This window comes from Pongo pygmaeus, chromosome 6 (assembly GCF_028885625.2).
Source record: "Pongo pygmaeus isolate AG05252 chromosome 6, NHGRI_mPonPyg2-v2.0_pri, whole genome shotgun sequence".
Classification (NCBI taxonomy): domain Eukaryota; kingdom Metazoa; phylum Chordata; class Mammalia; order Primates; family Hominidae; genus Pongo; species Pongo pygmaeus.
Window position 1 is genome coordinate 145,265,995 of NC_072379.2, and position 17,567 is coordinate 145,283,561.

Consider the following 17,567-nt stretch of genomic DNA (forward strand, 5'->3'; position numbering starts at 1 on the left):
TGACTATTCTCTCAGTCTTGGGTCTTTCCCCAGAGATGTGATCAGTTGTGGTGACAGAGAGCTGAAGGACTTGGGAACATTATTCAGTGATCCAATTATTAGGAAAAATGCAAGCAGATGGAGCAGGGAAATAATATCTTTTGCTAATTATTCGAATGGATGAACTGACAGAACTTTACACTCTCCCACGAGAGCCAAAGGGCCATTGATCTCCGGTCAATTCTGGCCAAGCTGGCTGGCTGCCACTGAGCACAGAGGCTGCCGTCTGCCTTTCTCTTCTGCTCACCTGAGGCATTTATGGGAGAGCCCTTACACTTTTTATTTCTTTCTTTCTTTGGCTTTTGCTGTTGTTTTAATGATAGTTTGAGTCAATGACAGATTCTCTGTTCAGTGTTAGAAAAACATTTTAAAATCTAGTTTACTAAATGTAGAAGCCTAAATGTATGCTTAAACATCTACATGTCATTTTGGAATATGTCATAATATTTCTGTACATTATTTTTCTTGCAAATAATGTATAGAAATATCATGATTTTCCCATTCTCTGAGGTATTCATTAATCCCCCCAAATCCTCCACCTCCCTAAAGACTTTCTCTTCCTACCTCGCTCCGGTTGCTCAGCATTTCCACAGAGCACTGATGGCACTACACTTACAAGTTTAATTTGTGCACAAGCCTGTTAGCTCCCTTCTGTTCAACAGCTTTCAGCTGCCCTCCTAACCCTACACAGATGTCTCATAAACTCATGTTCCTGCTCATGGAGGACAGGCAAACTGAGCAGGGTAAATCTATCACCCCAACAATGCAAAGCCCTTGACCTGGTGAAGGTGAGTCAATAACACCATGCCCATATGCAAAGGAAGCACATCACATACTACATGTTCTTCCCAGGTTTAGTATTGCAAATTCTACACATTTGCAGAAAATACATAAGCTCTCTATCTACCTTTTCCACTTCATTGAGCCTCTCAAAGGCCCTAGCATTACCTCTCTCTCACACCATTACCTCTGGTACAAATGAGCTACTTCTGAGGTTCATGCTCCTCGTCTTCCAAGAAATACTCTCTTTCCTCTCATGCCACAAGACCCCTTTTTAAAATCCAAGGAAACATTCTGTACTAAGAAAGATAACGTGATCTATAGTATCAGATGAAGTGAACCACTTAATTTCAGGTAATGTTTCCAACCCTTCATAACGTAAAGATATCAAAATGAGAGTTTTCCAACAAAAAAGTTCAGAAAAGCAATATATAAATGTGAAATGATAAAAATGTAGAATTCCATTTCTCTTATTAGCATGACTGATTTCTTTGTTAACAGAATTTGACTTAACACAGTAAGAGGTTAAGTCTACTTCATTTGGCATTGTAAAAATAATTCTCTGATGAAGTATATTACCAAAGAAATAACGTACATCACAGCATTCATCAGTTCTTGGAGAAAAAAAGTAGCTTTACAAATGACTCAGTGACTCAACACACAAAGTGGATTTTGCTTCTTCAATCATGCATTATCAGAATATGCAGGATTTCTTTCTGTCCTTTTGTATCTGATGGGGATGTACAATCACGGACTTAAAGTTGGAAGGGACCAAATATTACTATTATCTCTGGCTCACAGATAATTTTAAAAATGAGACTTCACGCCTGTAATCCCAGCATTTTGGGAGGCCAAGGTGGGCGGATCACGAGGTCAGGAGATCGAGACCAGCCTGGCTAACACGATGAAACCCTGTCTCTACTAAAAATACAAAAAATTAGCCAGGTGTGGTGGCGGACGCCTGTAATCCCAGCTACTCGGGAGGCTGAGGCAGGAGAATGGCGTGAACCTGGGAGGTGGAGGTTGCAGTGAGCCGAGATCACGCCACTGCACTCCAGCCTGGGTGACAGAGTAACACTCCATCTCAAAAAAAAAAAAGGATTTTTTTTTTTTTTTTTTTTGAGACAGAGTCTTGCTCTTGTTGCCCAGGCTGGAGTGCAGTGGCGCGATCTCGGCTCACTGCAACCTCCGTCTCCCGGGTTCAAGTGATTCTCCTGCCTCAGCCGCCCAAGTAGCTGGGATTAGAGGCACGCACCACCACGCCTGGCTAATTTTTTATTTTTAGTAGAGACGGGGTTTCTCCATGTTGGTCAGGCTGGTCTCAAACTCCCGACCTCTGGTGATCCGCCAGTCTCGGCATCCCAAACTGCTGGGATTACAGGCGTAAGCCACCATACTCGGCCAATATTATTTAAAGAAGAAAGGTCTTGCCTCTATTCACATGGCTATTCTGTGCTTGAGTTGAAATGTGAACATAATTCGTGACTAGCACTTTTTAGACACATTGCTATGTATAGTTACTGACCTGCAGGCATGCATGCGTGCACACACAAACACACACGCACCACACACACTCTCTGTCTTAATATTTATCCTAATTAGCAATAATGGAATGCTGTATTATGTTTTATTTTGCCTGTTATCTTGACAATAATTAAAAACAGCAAATCTAATGTTAGAAAGTTATAGGAATATTTAAATTCATATACATTACTAGGGGTACATTTAAATTGTGAAGAAAATGTGACAGTATATTCCAAATGCTTAAAATGTCACTGTATGCCTTTGCCTATTCTATCAGATTCAGACAGAAAATAGATGACTTACTCAACAGATATAAATAAGGGGAGATTGATGGAGGTGCTATTTACGGAAGTGTGGCCAAGAGTAAAAGAATCAAAGCACATGAAGCATTTAGCGACTAACAACATGGGAAGCCATTTCCACCTCTGAGGCAGAAGAGGTAAGTCTAGTGACTGATGAAACCCAAATGTGAAGAAAGAGGATAGGAGATTAAACCACAGAACTCAGCTGTTATCAAACCCGAGGCCAGACACTAGGAGGTGGAAGCGTTACAGAAGAAGCACCCCAACTTCTCTTTCCTCCCACCAGCTAATCTGCCAGTGCCAGCGGCTCTCATTGTTGTCGGGGCAAACGATGGAAAGCCAAGGTCCCAAGTGATGAAGCTCATTTGGGTGACCCTGCTTTGGAACCAGGCAGGACAGAGAAGGGCAGTAAATGGATCTTCGGGGTGTACTCATGGAAAACAGAGAGTGATCTGCACACTCATCAAGCCATCCCTGAAGAAGTAAGCTGAGATTAGTGCAAAAATGTATACACAAAATGCTAATGCTAATGCTAACATTATTTAGAAACATAAGATCGTGGGAATGCTATATATAATCAGAAGTAAGGTATTGGAGAACTAAAATTTGGAAGTGACCCATACATCTTCAGTTGCAAATCACGAAATAATTTAAATAGCATGGTTCAATGGAATATGTATTGGGGTGCACATATTCATGCTATATTAAGTTAAAATGAGAAGGCTACAAAACATGTACATATATGTGTGGGTATGAACATAATTACTACATATTTATATTAACGCTTATATAAAAACGAAATTCATTTGAAAGACCTAAAATTAAGAGTTTAGAGAAGATTGAAAGGAGGATGAACTAACCAATAAGAGAGTAACATTATTCCCTAAAGAACTTTAAATGTTATTTGTTCTCTTTCAAGTTTAATTAGAATCATGGGGCGGAGTGCGAGTAAAAGTCTTTGTATTGAAATGAATGTGATATTATTATTTCATGAGCACTGAATATATTTTTTTTCTGTATAAGAACAAATGTAAAGTTTATTAATATAAACAGAATATGGATTTCTTCTAAGTCAAGGTCAGTTGGTAGAAAAACAATTGACCAATAATCCTAGTTGCAGTGTAGCTTTGAGACCAGGAATATAGAATGTTTAAAAACTATATTGTTGACTATTGTCAGATAAGATCAATTGAGAAAAGTGGACATCTTGCAATCAAGATTTATGATTACTTATCATTCTATTACATTCATGCCTGTAGCTTCTGATTTTTATATACTCTATCTTTTTCTACTTGTATGAATTTCAACTGAAAAATATATCCCAGCTTTTTTCAACTAAGCATTATGACTCCAGTAGAAAGATAGTGACTAAACACTGAAAAACTTATATTCTCTACAATGAAATAAGTAATCATATATACATCTGGAGCACTTCAACACCAAAATCCTCAGGTTTCAGAGACCATATATAGATAGACATTTATTCACCACGGGTTAATATCTTTACTGTAAACTTTTATATGAATTTAATCAACAGAAATATAAGAAACATTGTTTTGAATAGCCTAAGTAGACAATATATTATTTCATAATCCATTGGTAGAAACCAAACACCGCATATTCTCACTCATAGGTGGGAATTGAACAATGAGAACACATGGACACAGGAAGGGGAACATCACACTTCGGGGACTGTTGTGGGGTGGGGGGATGGGGGAGGGATAGCATTGGGAGATATACCTAATGCTAGATGACGAGTTGGTGGGTGCAGCGCACCAGCATGGCACATGTATACATATGTAACTTACCTGCACATTGCGCACATGTACCATAAAACCTAAAGTATAATAATAATAATAATAATAATAATAATAATAATAATAAAAGAAAAAAAAAGAACATATAATTATTTCAGTTTAGGACTAATGTTAACCTTGCTTAGTTAAAAATAAAAGCAGTATCATTGAAAAGAAAACACCAAGAAATATCAATGCTATCAATGCTATGAAACATTGGAAAGATATGAAGCAAAGACTCCCAATTCTAAGTGCTCAGAGTAACAAAACAAAGTTATATGGCTGTCGTATTCAAGAGATTATTGTAGAGGGAAGGAAATGTGACATTGAAATGTAAATATTGACCAAAATGGTGATATTTGGAAATCAATAAAAGATAGGCTAAGTGAACACTAAAAAGATGACAATTACAAAATACTACAAGAGGAAACTTAAGAATTAACTACAAAAGTTAATAATAACAAAATTAGTAAATATTTCCATGCAGCGGAAACTTTCATTTTTTACTGTTTGCCTTCTACTACTGCTGCTTCACCAGAATCTTCTAATAATAATCTGAATTCATTGATATCTGCAAGTAGCTTGCTTTCCTTTAGCAATGCCCAACAACAACTTCTATCTATAAACAGCCATTGATTCACAGTGCTGAATCATTTTAGTAAATGTTAACATAATGTTATAATCACTTCCACAGATTAAAATATTATATGCACATTTTAAAACAGAAGCTGTGACAAAGATCTAATTGTATTATATGATCAAAAGGAGGATGTTACAGAAAGGGGATATACAAAGAAAACAAATGAAGGTGCATCTGTCTGGAAAGGAATATCATGATTGTTCCATTATTGTTCCAGCTTTTCCAGCTCCTGAAAATTGGAGGCAGGGTGGGAGTGGGGCGCTGGTAAATGAGCTGGTTAAAAACAGAATCCTTTTAAAATAAGCATTTGAATGAGAAAAGAAAATAATCTAAAACACCAGAAATTTGCCTAGACTAGGCGGACAAGAAATGGTCAGGTTTCTCACTTATAATAAAGTCAGTAATCATTGCTCTCTTTTCACATTTTTTCCCTGCTTGCTTGTACTTTTGTACCTTCCATTTTCTCTCTTACTTTCTCTCTATCTCTGTCTCTGTCTCTCTCTTTTCCCTCTCCCACTTTGTCTCTTCTTTCCTTTCTTGCTCAAATAATATGTCTAATATTAGCTATAGAGTTGTTTATTTCCTTCTCATTTAAAAGGCAATTGCAATTGAAAATGTTTATGGTTCTTTATTTATCAAAAACAATTAAATTAACTCTTATTTGAAGGTGATCTTCCATCGATTATTCATACTTGATATAGGATGATGAATTTAACATAAGTGGAAACTTAAAGATCCCTTTATGAAAAAAGCAATATCATCTAATTCTGTTTTCTCATTAATCCTTTTACTGCCGTGTTCTTTCTTGTTTGCTATATTGCAATCTTTGAAGGCAGTGTAACATAATTAGCTAAGCCCATGGCCTCCATGGCCAGACAACTGTGTCCAGGCTCTGCAATTTACTGGATATCACCGACTTTTGGTAAGTTAACATGTCTGTTCCTCAGTTTCCTCTTTTGTGTAGTGGGGATAAAGTAGTTGCTGTGAAGATAAATGAGCTAATCTTTGTAGTTTTGGAATGGTTCCTGGAATTGCCACATGCATCTGTGAAATAATAAATCAAAATTCTTAATTTCATAGAACTTACCCGGGTAGCAAAACCAGCTACTGAGAAGCCAAAATAGATACCACTAATCATTCTACATTTCAGGTCTAAGATTAAAACAATGGAAAAACATGCTTACTAATGAAAGTGTATTAAGAATTCCTTCACTGGAATGATGGCCTTCATTCTATTATTCAGTAGCTCTTGAAGGGGTTGCCAGTCTGAACAGAAACAGTCACTCTTGTAGTTTTCTTCCTTCTCAGTCACTCTAAATTAGAAAATAGTTCAGAAATTCAATTTTCAAGACAATTTGTGTTCGGGTTTTAAAGGTTTGTAGGTGCATAACTACAGGAAGACTGAGTTAAAGGCAAGTCCCAGAGGCAGTTCTAGACACACAACACCACTTTACACAAATATTTTATAATACTATCTGAAACAAAGGTTATAGATAGTATAACCCATTATACAATTTCACACAATTTCAAAAAAAACTGTTCAAAAATATTTTGAAAATAATGCCTAAACTCTAATATAAATAAAAATGTAAGAAAAATAATTTATAATAAAATAATATGCATTTCTTAATGTTAATATGCAGGTACAGAGAAGGTAGGAAACATAATGAAGTTTGCAGAGCCCCATTGCTACTCGGATTCACCATGATTGTTTGAAATACATAAGCAGCAGAAGTAGGAATACTATTAGTGGTATACTTTTAGTCTCACAGCTAGTGTTGCCATCAGTGACATGATTTTCTAAAATGGTATTTAATGTTAAGTAAAGTTCTGTCAAGAAAAAATAATCGTTTTTTCTCTCAATTTCCACTATATTTGCATTTCGGGAAAATTCAGTGTATATTGAAACCATGCATAAAATACTTTGAATTCATGTTAACACTAATTTGGGCTCTATAATCATTAATTATAAATGAATGTTCCACCGTACAATGCACAGTGTCTACCATCCCTCACTCAATAAGTGCAGAAGCACTTCACAACATTGTGACCACAAAAGACTAATTCAATTTTGCAAAATTCTTCCTAGAGATAGGGCCACCCGTATTTGTAATCTTCGTACTAAAGTATATAATACATCCTTTAAAAATGAAAAGAAATATAGTTTTATAGTCTGATTCTTCTGAAAACGTAAATGTACTCTGATAACCGGAACTAAGAAATTTTAAAAGGAAATGGTTGATGGTTGAATGTCTGAGAATGGTTAAACTTTTCAAAGGAAGACACTTGACATAGACCTGTCTTTTTTGTTTTTGTTGTTAATTTTTATTTCTATAGAGTTTGGGGTACAAGTGGTTTTTTTGTTAGTGAATGAATTTATCATAGTGAATTCTGAGAGTTTAATATACCCATCACCCGAGCAGTGTACATTGTACATAATATGTAGTTTTTTATCTTAGCCCCACTCCTTGCCTCCCCATCTGAGCCTCTAGTATCTATTATATGACCCTGTATGCCTTTGTGTACTTAAAGCTTAGCTCGCACTTATAAGTGAGAGCTTACAGTTTTTGGTTTTCCACTCCTGAGTTACTTCACTTGGAATAATAGTGGAAGAAATTAAAATGTCAAAAGACCTGTGTTTACCAAAGACTAGCATGCAGTATAGAGATTATATCCATAGCTAGGGTTCTAGAATAGATTCTAGAGACTGCAAATGGGTTAAACTCATTTCCATATGTCTATACTAGCAATCTGGTGCAATCTATAATAAAAGGCAGCTTCACTGAACACTTAACCAAACATGAACTATTGCAAGAAAGACAACAGAGTTCCTGACCACAGATGCTATGCCTGACTACTCTACTAAGTGACATAGCGTAACTCTTGTTGCATTCAATTTTCATTCTTACACATCAAGAGAAAGATAAAAAGTGAAAAAGAGAATTCAAAAAAACTGTCTTTAGGACAGGAGATTGGACTTTTGTAATTCTTTATCTTGACTGAATCTAGGTAGAAAGCTATTTTTCCCTGTATCAGTTTTCGAAGGTTGTCATAACAAAGTCCCACAGAATGTGTGGTTTAAAAAACAGACATGTTTTTTTTCACAGTCCTGAATGCTAGAAGTCTGAAATCAAGATGTCATCAACGTAAGTTTCTTTTGAGGTCTCTCTCCTTGGCTTGTAGATAGCTGTCTTTCCCCCTAAGTCTTCACATGACCTACTCTCATGATATTTCTGTGTACAAATTTCCTTCTCATGCAAGGGACTCAGTCATATTGAATCAGGCCCCACCCTAACTCATTTGGAGTTAATTACCTCTTCAATGGTCTTATCTCCAAATATAGTTACATTTTCAAGTACTGAGGGTTAGGAGTTCAACATAGAAATATTGACGGGGCACAATTTAGCCCACAACACTCCCTACTTGTGGTTGCCATGAAAATCATTAAGGAGCGTGATAGAACATATCTAAGACCCTGAATTAGAGTGCAATTCTCCAAAAGCACTCTTATGTTACTTAGGTAAATATGAGCTGTACTGAGATGGGAGTGATTTCATTCTTGCTCTGCAATCTCAATGCTAGCTCCTATAACCAGATGGATTATTTTCCTCTGGAACCAGAAGTAGATCTAGTGCCAAGTTATATATGTGTACACTGAGTTATTTAGCATAACATCTTCCCTCCTCATCATTCTTTAACTCATACTGATGCTCACATGGTGTGTCAATAATGAACAAAAAACCTGCCTTTTCTTTTTTATTAATATTATTTTTGATTGAAGAATCGTAATCATATATATTTATGGGGTAAAATGTGATGTTTTGACATATGTATATAATGTGGGATGATTAAATCAAGCTAATTAACATATCATCTCACTTGCTTATCACTTTTTGTGGTGAGATATTTGAGATTTGCTAAATTTCTTTGAAATATATATTATTATTGACTATTGTCACTCTCCCATGCAATAGATCTCTGCTATCTAACTGAAAATTTGCACCATGTGACCAAAAACAGCTCGCCACTTTCACCCACCCCCTAGCCCCTGATAACTGTCATTTTACCCTTTACTTCTGTATTAGTCTGTTCTCACACTGCTAATAAAGACATATCCAAGATTGGGTAATTTATAAACAAAAGGAGGTTTAATGGACTCACAGTTCCACATGGCTGGGGGAGGTCTCACAATCATGGCAGAAGGTGAAAGAGGAGCAAAGTCACATCTTACCTGGTGGCAGGAAAGAGAATGTGTGCAGGGAAACTCTCCTTTATAAAACCATCAAATCACGTGAGACTTACTATCACGAGAACAGCAAGGGAAAGGCTCGCCCCCATGATTCAATTACCTCCAACCAGGTCCCTCCCAGGACATGTGGGAATTATGGGAGCTACAATTCAAGATGAGGTTTGGATGGGGACATAGCTAAAGCATATCAACTACCATGAGTTTGACTTTTTCCCTTCCACATATAAGGGAGATCACGTAGTGTTTGTCTTTCTCTTCCTGGCTTATTTCACAAAGCATAATGTCCTCCAGGTTCATCCATTATCAGAAAGGACAGAATTTCCTTTTTTTAAGGCCCAATGGTATTTCATTGTGTACATTGCCATCTTTATTATCCATTTACCTGCTTATGAACACTAACGTTTTTTCCATATCTTGGCTATTCTTATGAATAATGTTGCAATGAACATGGGTAGGTACATATCCCTTTGACATACTGATTTCAGTTTTTTTGGATACATCCTCGGAAGTGGCTGGATCATATGTAGTTCTATTCTCTTTTTTTTTTTTTTTTTGTAAATTGACACTTCACATCCACTGTCTTAGCATTTTTCAAGAACACAATATGTTGTTAACTAAGGTTACCATGTTGTACAACAGATCTCTTGAATTTATTTCTCCTATCTAACTGAAATGTTGTGTTCTTTGGCCAATACATCCCCAAGTACCCCAGCTCAACAACTGGGGTATGAGATCAACTTTTTTAGATTCCACATGAGTGAAATTATGCAGTATCTGTCTTTCTGTGCCTGGCTTATTCTTCTTAACATAATTTTTAGTTTTTTTGTGGACCCTCCATAACATTTTCCATAATGGTTGTATATTTACATTTTTTATAATGTACTTTTTATGTATTTACATTTTTTCTCCATCCTCAACAAGACTTATCATAATATATCCTTTTGATAACAGCTATTCAAACAGGTGTGAGGTAATATCTCACTGGGATTTCAATTTGCTTTTACCTAATAATGAGTAATACTCAATATTATTTATAAACCTACTGACCATTTGCAAGTCTTCTTTTGAAAATGTCTGTTCAGGTCCTTTACTCATTTCTGAATCAGGTTATTTGTTTTCTTGCTAATGAGTTGAGTTCCTTATATATTTTGGATATTAACTCCTTATCAGGTATATCATTTATAAATATATTCTCTCACTTTTTATTTTTATTTTCAATGTAAGTACTGCATCTTCTGTATTTTCTTCCCTTATGTGGAAGGTAGTAGAGATCGTTTGGTGAAATAAAACAGAATTTGACTGGACAGTGACTTACTGATGGATTTTGGATTAGTCAGTCATTGTTTTCTCTCTTTAGTGTTTCAAAATACCCATGTTATTTTACAGTATTTCCTACTAGAGCAAAGGAAGAAGTCACTCACTTTTTTTTCTAAAATCTGTCTGTGCACGTTGTTCTTAATCTCATACTCTGCTCACTATGGGACTATGAACCATAAATCATGTCTTTTTGGAAAACTTTTTAGTTTTAATTTATCTTGTTCTCTTCCTTTGATTTATTCTCTAAAGTTTTTTTAAATAATAAGCACTATTCAAGAGTATAATCTTGGGATTAATTTAAATATTGAGGGTTTTGAAACCCTTCCTCTAATGTTTTAATAAACATTAAAGTTTAATAAATGTTGAAGTTAACTGATCACGCTCTGCATTCACCGAACTATGTGAAAAAGAGGAAAGAATACAAAAGTTGATATAATATTTTCATTTAATATACTTCTTATGTTTAAAATTGATATCATTCTTCTTAGGAACCTAAAATAACCACGTTGTAATGTACTATATTCTTCACCTACTTTCAGTCCATTGATTTTATGTACTTAATGTTACAGACACTGTGGAATATGAGCTAAAGGTCTGAATTCAGGAATAAAAGTTTCAAAGCTTAGACTTTTACAAACTCTTTTATGTTCTGATGATATTTTTTTGCTTGGTTTTGTTTTTGTTTTTTATTGTAGTCTATTGTAAAATGAGAAATGGAATAGTGTCATCATATTCTTTAAATTTCCTCCTATGATAAGCAATTTCTGCACAGTAGAGAGAAGCCAAAGGTAATTACTCAGATGATGGTCTTCAACAGAGATAAGCAAACAAAAGTATCTGATGGCAGTAATTGTCTGGGTAACTTTCCTCCTCACTTTGCTTGGAGAAGCTAAAACATCCCTCTCTCTGTCTCTCTCTCTCTCTCCATCTCTTTCTGTTTCTCCCTCTCTCCTGAAAATAAGAACCATACACTCTATGGTCTTTGAAGTCAAATAAGGGGAAAAGTTACCTAACTTCTCTCTATGTGACTCTTTCCAGAGCAACCTGGAGTAGATAATTAGTTTGTTAATTATTTTAAAGCAATTTTTTCAAGTTTTACATTATCTTCAAATGTCAAATGAAATGAGAGGAGGAGGATTAAGTTGAGAACTGAAATTTAAGAAGTGAATTATTGTGATTGCTTCACATAGTGAATCATATATTGATGCCGTACAGAGTACATTGCTTGTCTCCATAAAGATGAATAGTTCTGCCATGTAACTAAATACAATATTTATTATGAAAGTTGCTCAGCAGAGCATTAGGGAAATACAATTGTCATTTTCACCACTGAAGACAGGGACGTTGGATTCAGGTTTGAAATTTGAATTTAGTTGTATAAAATTCTACTTTATTTTTGAATGAAAACCTTGGGAACATTCTGGCTAGAGGTTTTTTGTATCATGAAAGGATAAATCTTTGTGAACCTAGTCAATTAGAAATCACTGAGGTCAAGGGGGAATACTGTTAACGCCATTTCCGCAGGAGGAGAGCCCTGCAAACCTCAGTGTGTGCTTCTTTTCCCCTTTTGCCCCACTTCTCCACTAGTCCTGATTGTATCTCTTAGTGAGTGGTAAATGACAGGCAAATTGTATACTAAGAAAGATGTCGAGTTGTAAGAGGGAGAAAGGATGGAATAGATTGTGCTATTTATTTGATGTGGTGGTGGTGGTGACTTTCCAGGGGAGTGCTGAGTGGAGACAGCATGAAGCCACTATTGATTGCATACAATAGCTATGGTTCTTTACAAACACATTTGTGAGGTTACCAAATATCTTGTTCTTATTTCAGTTTAATTTTCTACGTGTTCACCCTCCTCTGTACAGAGGCACTAGACAATAATCAGAATTATCTTAGGCAAGTTAATCATTTTAGGGTGAAGTTGATTATTTTAGTGTAAAGTTTTCCTATGTTTTTTCCTATCAGAGGACCAACGTTAACAAGAAGAAAAAAAATGTGCTTACAGTTTCTTGGTCAATAAACTTGAGAGAATTCTTATTAAGACACTTTGATTGCATATGTTAACTAATAACAAATGACTTAGAACAAGAACTGCATTCTAATCAATTAGAATACTTTATTGAGTGTATATTAAAGGTAAGCTTAAACTATTCCCATCCCAATGCATTCCTCTCTGTTTCTGGTGGAATTTAAGTAATAGGCTCTAGCAGAATAGAGAACAGAAAAGTCTCCCTTGAGCCTATCCTTCTGGTTACTCACCCCAATGTGAACGTGAATAACACTTCCACAGTACATGAATTTAAAAAGTAATATGAAGAAAGGTCTTCTCATTAACTCAAGGTGTCATAAATTGTAAAAATGACCACTGTCTTATTTCAAATGTGTTAAGAGCAGATGATAGTGGTTTTTACACTCAAATTACATAACTATAAAAAGTGTTCTACACAATGGAGTGTTAGCATATAAAATTACTTATTATCAATTAAATGTAAAGCACATTTGTAGATTATACCTAAAATAATGAGTATCATATCCATAGCCTTGTAAAAATTAGATACATGTGCCTTTCTTCTTTTAGTTAGATATGCCATTCCCCCCACACTCACACATTCACATGGAAATAAATTACACCTAACTTGTTTCTGCCACTCCCAGTATAGAAGTCTTAAATTATTTTTATTCTCGGCTAGGGATTCCAAGATGATGGACAAAATGATCCAGGGCCTTCTAAATAAAGAAAATACCAACATGTCAATCCATAATCCTTACAGTAACCAAATGTTGTTACCTGAATGTCAGTAATTGAAACTCCACAAAAAAATAGCATTGTCTTCATACTTGGCATTTATGAAAATGACATAAGATCAAAGAATTTGAATTAGGATATATATGATATATTTGAAGTTAATTTTTTTAAGACAATAGAGGGTTAGACTTCTACAAGTAGCTATACATGCATTCTAGTCCCAAAGAAATATAACCAAGACAATATTTTAAAAATTACTGTTTGTTACTACTTAGTATTTGGGCTAATTCTTGACCACCGGAATTGCAGAACTCTGAAAACACACACACACACACAGATACACACACAAACACACACACACACACACACAAAGGAGTGAAATTAGATCAGCCTGCCCCAAAGATCTCAGGCAGAGTTTGCTCCATTCACCTCTCTTGCCTCTCAGACACAGCTTTATTCCTATTTGGTCTTTCAGGGGACTAAAGAGTTACCTTCCAAGTGGTAAGCAACCTCAGTTTCAACTTGCTGCATGGACTCTTGAAGATTTAAGGAGATGAAGAGAAGTAGAGAAAAAGCAATTTTAACATAAAGTCACACTAACTCTGGAATCAGAAATATTTCAATCTAATTCAATTTTAGTACATAAAGTTGAAATGATAATTGCATTATCAAATTAATGAACTCTCAAAGAAAGATTAAATGACATTCAATCTACTCAACATACTAAAGCAGATATGTGAGCTAGTATACATTAGAAACATTCTTAAGATATAAATGAAAAAACCATCTCTTCTCTCTCCTCCCTGTTCCTGGATAAATGGTAATCAAGTGGAAATTTCAATAGACTAAGTTATCATTAATTATTATATTATCACAAAAACTACTGTGATGATCATTCAATTGTAATAACACAGTTATTTGGATCTTAGCAGAATTATTATAATACGGGAACTTTAAAATTTATATATTCAAGTGAAAAAACATATTTGAAAAGAAGAATTAAACATGTTTGTACTAAAGCATTTAAAACCGTTTCTGAAATGTATTTTATAATCATCATATAGTTCAAACTGAAGTAAAATTTATTATTTGTTGTAGATATTTGATATGAAAGACAACTTTAGTTTCCATAATTGCCTTCAGCTCTGCAAAAGCAAAACAGGGCTTCGTGTTTCCTATTGTTTGATGGGAGGGTGCATCCTTACATGAAATTAGGTTCAGTAAGAACTATGGAAGCAGGCTGTAAATGTTTTGGCAGTAACTATGCAAACTAGCTTAAAACAATTAGGGAGTAATTATCATCTCAAATTTTGCTGCACTGTATAGCTCCACTATTGCAAATTGAGGACATAGTAAATAAATTTGTAGAGAGATTTGAATCAATTCATCTTTCCAAATGAAAAAAATATTTTTAGTAATCTTTAGTTTCAAATCAGTAATGTTGACTCCTACTGTGTGAACAATAAATGATCATTTGTTCTTTTGATTGTTTACTTTGTTCTTAAAATGTCCAGATTCTCCAGAATAATATGCCGTGTTTGCTATATTATTTTTTCTGGTCTATCTGACTGCTGACTTCAATCTAATCACTGGATTGGGTTTTGGATGCTACCTAATGTCATTCAACTTTGTCAGTAGGTTTTGCATTTTCAAAAACTAATAAGAGGAAAACGGAATATGAAATTCCAAGAAATACTCCAGGAAAACATTGAGGATCTCAGAGGTTTGGACATTCAACAAGCAGAAATCATATTGTATGGAATGTAAAGAGGTAACAACTTGGAAATTGCGGTAGTCTGAATGTGTACCCTCAGACATCATATCTTGAAATCCTAAGCCTCAAGTTAATAGTATTAGAAGTTGAGGTGTTTGGTGGTTGGATCCATTATGAGGACAGAACACATGTGAAAGGGATTAGTGTCCTTATGAAAGTGGCCTTGGAGAATTTTTATTCTTCTATCAAGGGAGGACACAGCTAGAAGGTACCATTTATGAGAGACAAGCCCTCACCAGACACACACATACCCTTGATTAATCTTGAACTTCTTGAACTTCTCACCCTCCAAAACTGAAAAATAAATGCTTGTTGTTTATAAGCCATCCATTTTATGTTTTTTTTTTCTAAGAAACCATCTCCTAAAATTGAGTTAAGTGTTTATAATTTATTTGCTAGATGGTGTGTTTTCTTAACCTTTATTTGTTGTAAATGATGTTGCTGCTACTAAAAGCTGATTTTTGGCTTTCACATGAACCCCATTATAACTATGTACTCTCCAATTTGCTACATGTCTAGAAGAACACTAACAATAAAGAAAATGGGACCTGCCAGCATCATCCTAGACTCTACGTCTCAGAAATGAGCTTATTCTTTTCTAGACAGAGCACATAGCACTAGCCCTAATATTCAATATGGCTGGAGTGTACCATTTTTCTTTACTGACACTAAAAGCTTCTTAGTGCAAGAGTTTTCTCTCCTTAAGTCAACTGAAGATACTATAGTTGATCTTGGTCCAGAAATATCTCCTTGAGGGTGAGGCAGAATGATAAACTTTTATCAACCCAGGGAAAAAGACAAAGTCTGTAAGTTCTTCTAGATGAACTTCTTCCAAATATCCTTTGTCTGTCACCACCCTAATTCCATTTTCCTTTTTATTCTGCTGAGTTGCTGAATTTTATCTAGAATGTGACAATTTAGGCAAGCTTGTTTGTCAAATTTTAAATCCATCTTTTACCCCAAATAAAACAACTCTGCATCCTTCCCATGGCTGTCTACACAATATTCATTATCATCAGTCTCACCCTATTTTGAAAGTTTGACGATTTTATGGGTTTTCTTAGAAATCAAATGAAGTATCATACATGAGAATGTGTTAACATTAAGTAGATTTGGAGCATTTCACAATATTTCTCTAGTTCCACTTAACCAAAGATGATTGTCTGTATCAGCTTCTGCCTTTTTTTCTTCCGGTAGTCCTCACAAATCATTTTTAATTTTATTTACATTTGTTCTTTACATCATTTTTAATTTTATTTACATTTGTTCTTTACATACAAGCTCATCTCCTCTTAAGTACCTGAACAAAGTATCACAATACCTCTCCCCCATTATTTAGAACCAGATAATATCCCAGGGCTGGAATCCAGTGGTCATGACTATTGTTTTCATTTGCTATTTCAATACGCACCTCTGTATTCACTTACTAACAAAAAGATTTCACAGGCCCCATTCCAAGAGGAAGTCACAGACATAGACATAACCCTCCAGTTCAAGTCATTTCTATCTTTAATCCAAATCAAAGAAATTGTATTTGGAATGAAGACTGTTGCCTAACTCTTCATAGAATTTTATCCTTCTCCTCTTCTATGCTCTCACTCACCCTCATTCCCCTGAGATGAAATCATATTAACTCTTGATGTTATTAACTCAAGTATTTTCTGTGGACTTACTAATCTCCTATTTGGGAGTAAATTCTACCCAATTCCCTGTGGTCTAAAATGTATAATCATGACATCAGTAGAAAGATAAAGTTTAAATAACCTGTCTGACAGAAAAGTCCACATAAAACCTCACATAATCTGCTGTTGAAGTAGTAACAGCATACATCTCTAAATTCAGACTAAGATACTTTCCACAGCCTAGCTACTCATATCACAAATTTCACACAAAAGTCAGCCAAATCTGCATTGGCCTATGTGATTAAGACATATTACTCAATTCTATCAAATCAAATGACCTGCGTTATAAAATCTAAAGGTCTTTAAGCCCTTGCCCATAAGACTGTGCTTCATAAATGTACTCAACAGCCTTCCTATTATAGTTTAGTATTTTGCATTAAAACAAACCTTTGATGATAAATTGCAAACTGTGAGCTGGTTATACTGTAACAAGTCCTACTTCCTAAGGCCTGCTGTAGGCAGTCTACTTTGGGTAGCCATACTGATTAGACCAACTACCCTCCAACTTAATCCTGGATTTTTCAGGAAACAATCCACTCATAAACTTGAATATTTCAGCAGCAACCACTTCTGGAATTGCAATTCTGAAAGCCTGACTGCCTCTCTGTAACCAGCCTATAATGCTGAAAGGCCTTTTTCTCCCCTCTCCTTCATCTCCTGAAACTATTGCTTTAGGAAATGGGTCCTCCTTGTTGCTTAGACAGTCTGTACATCTATA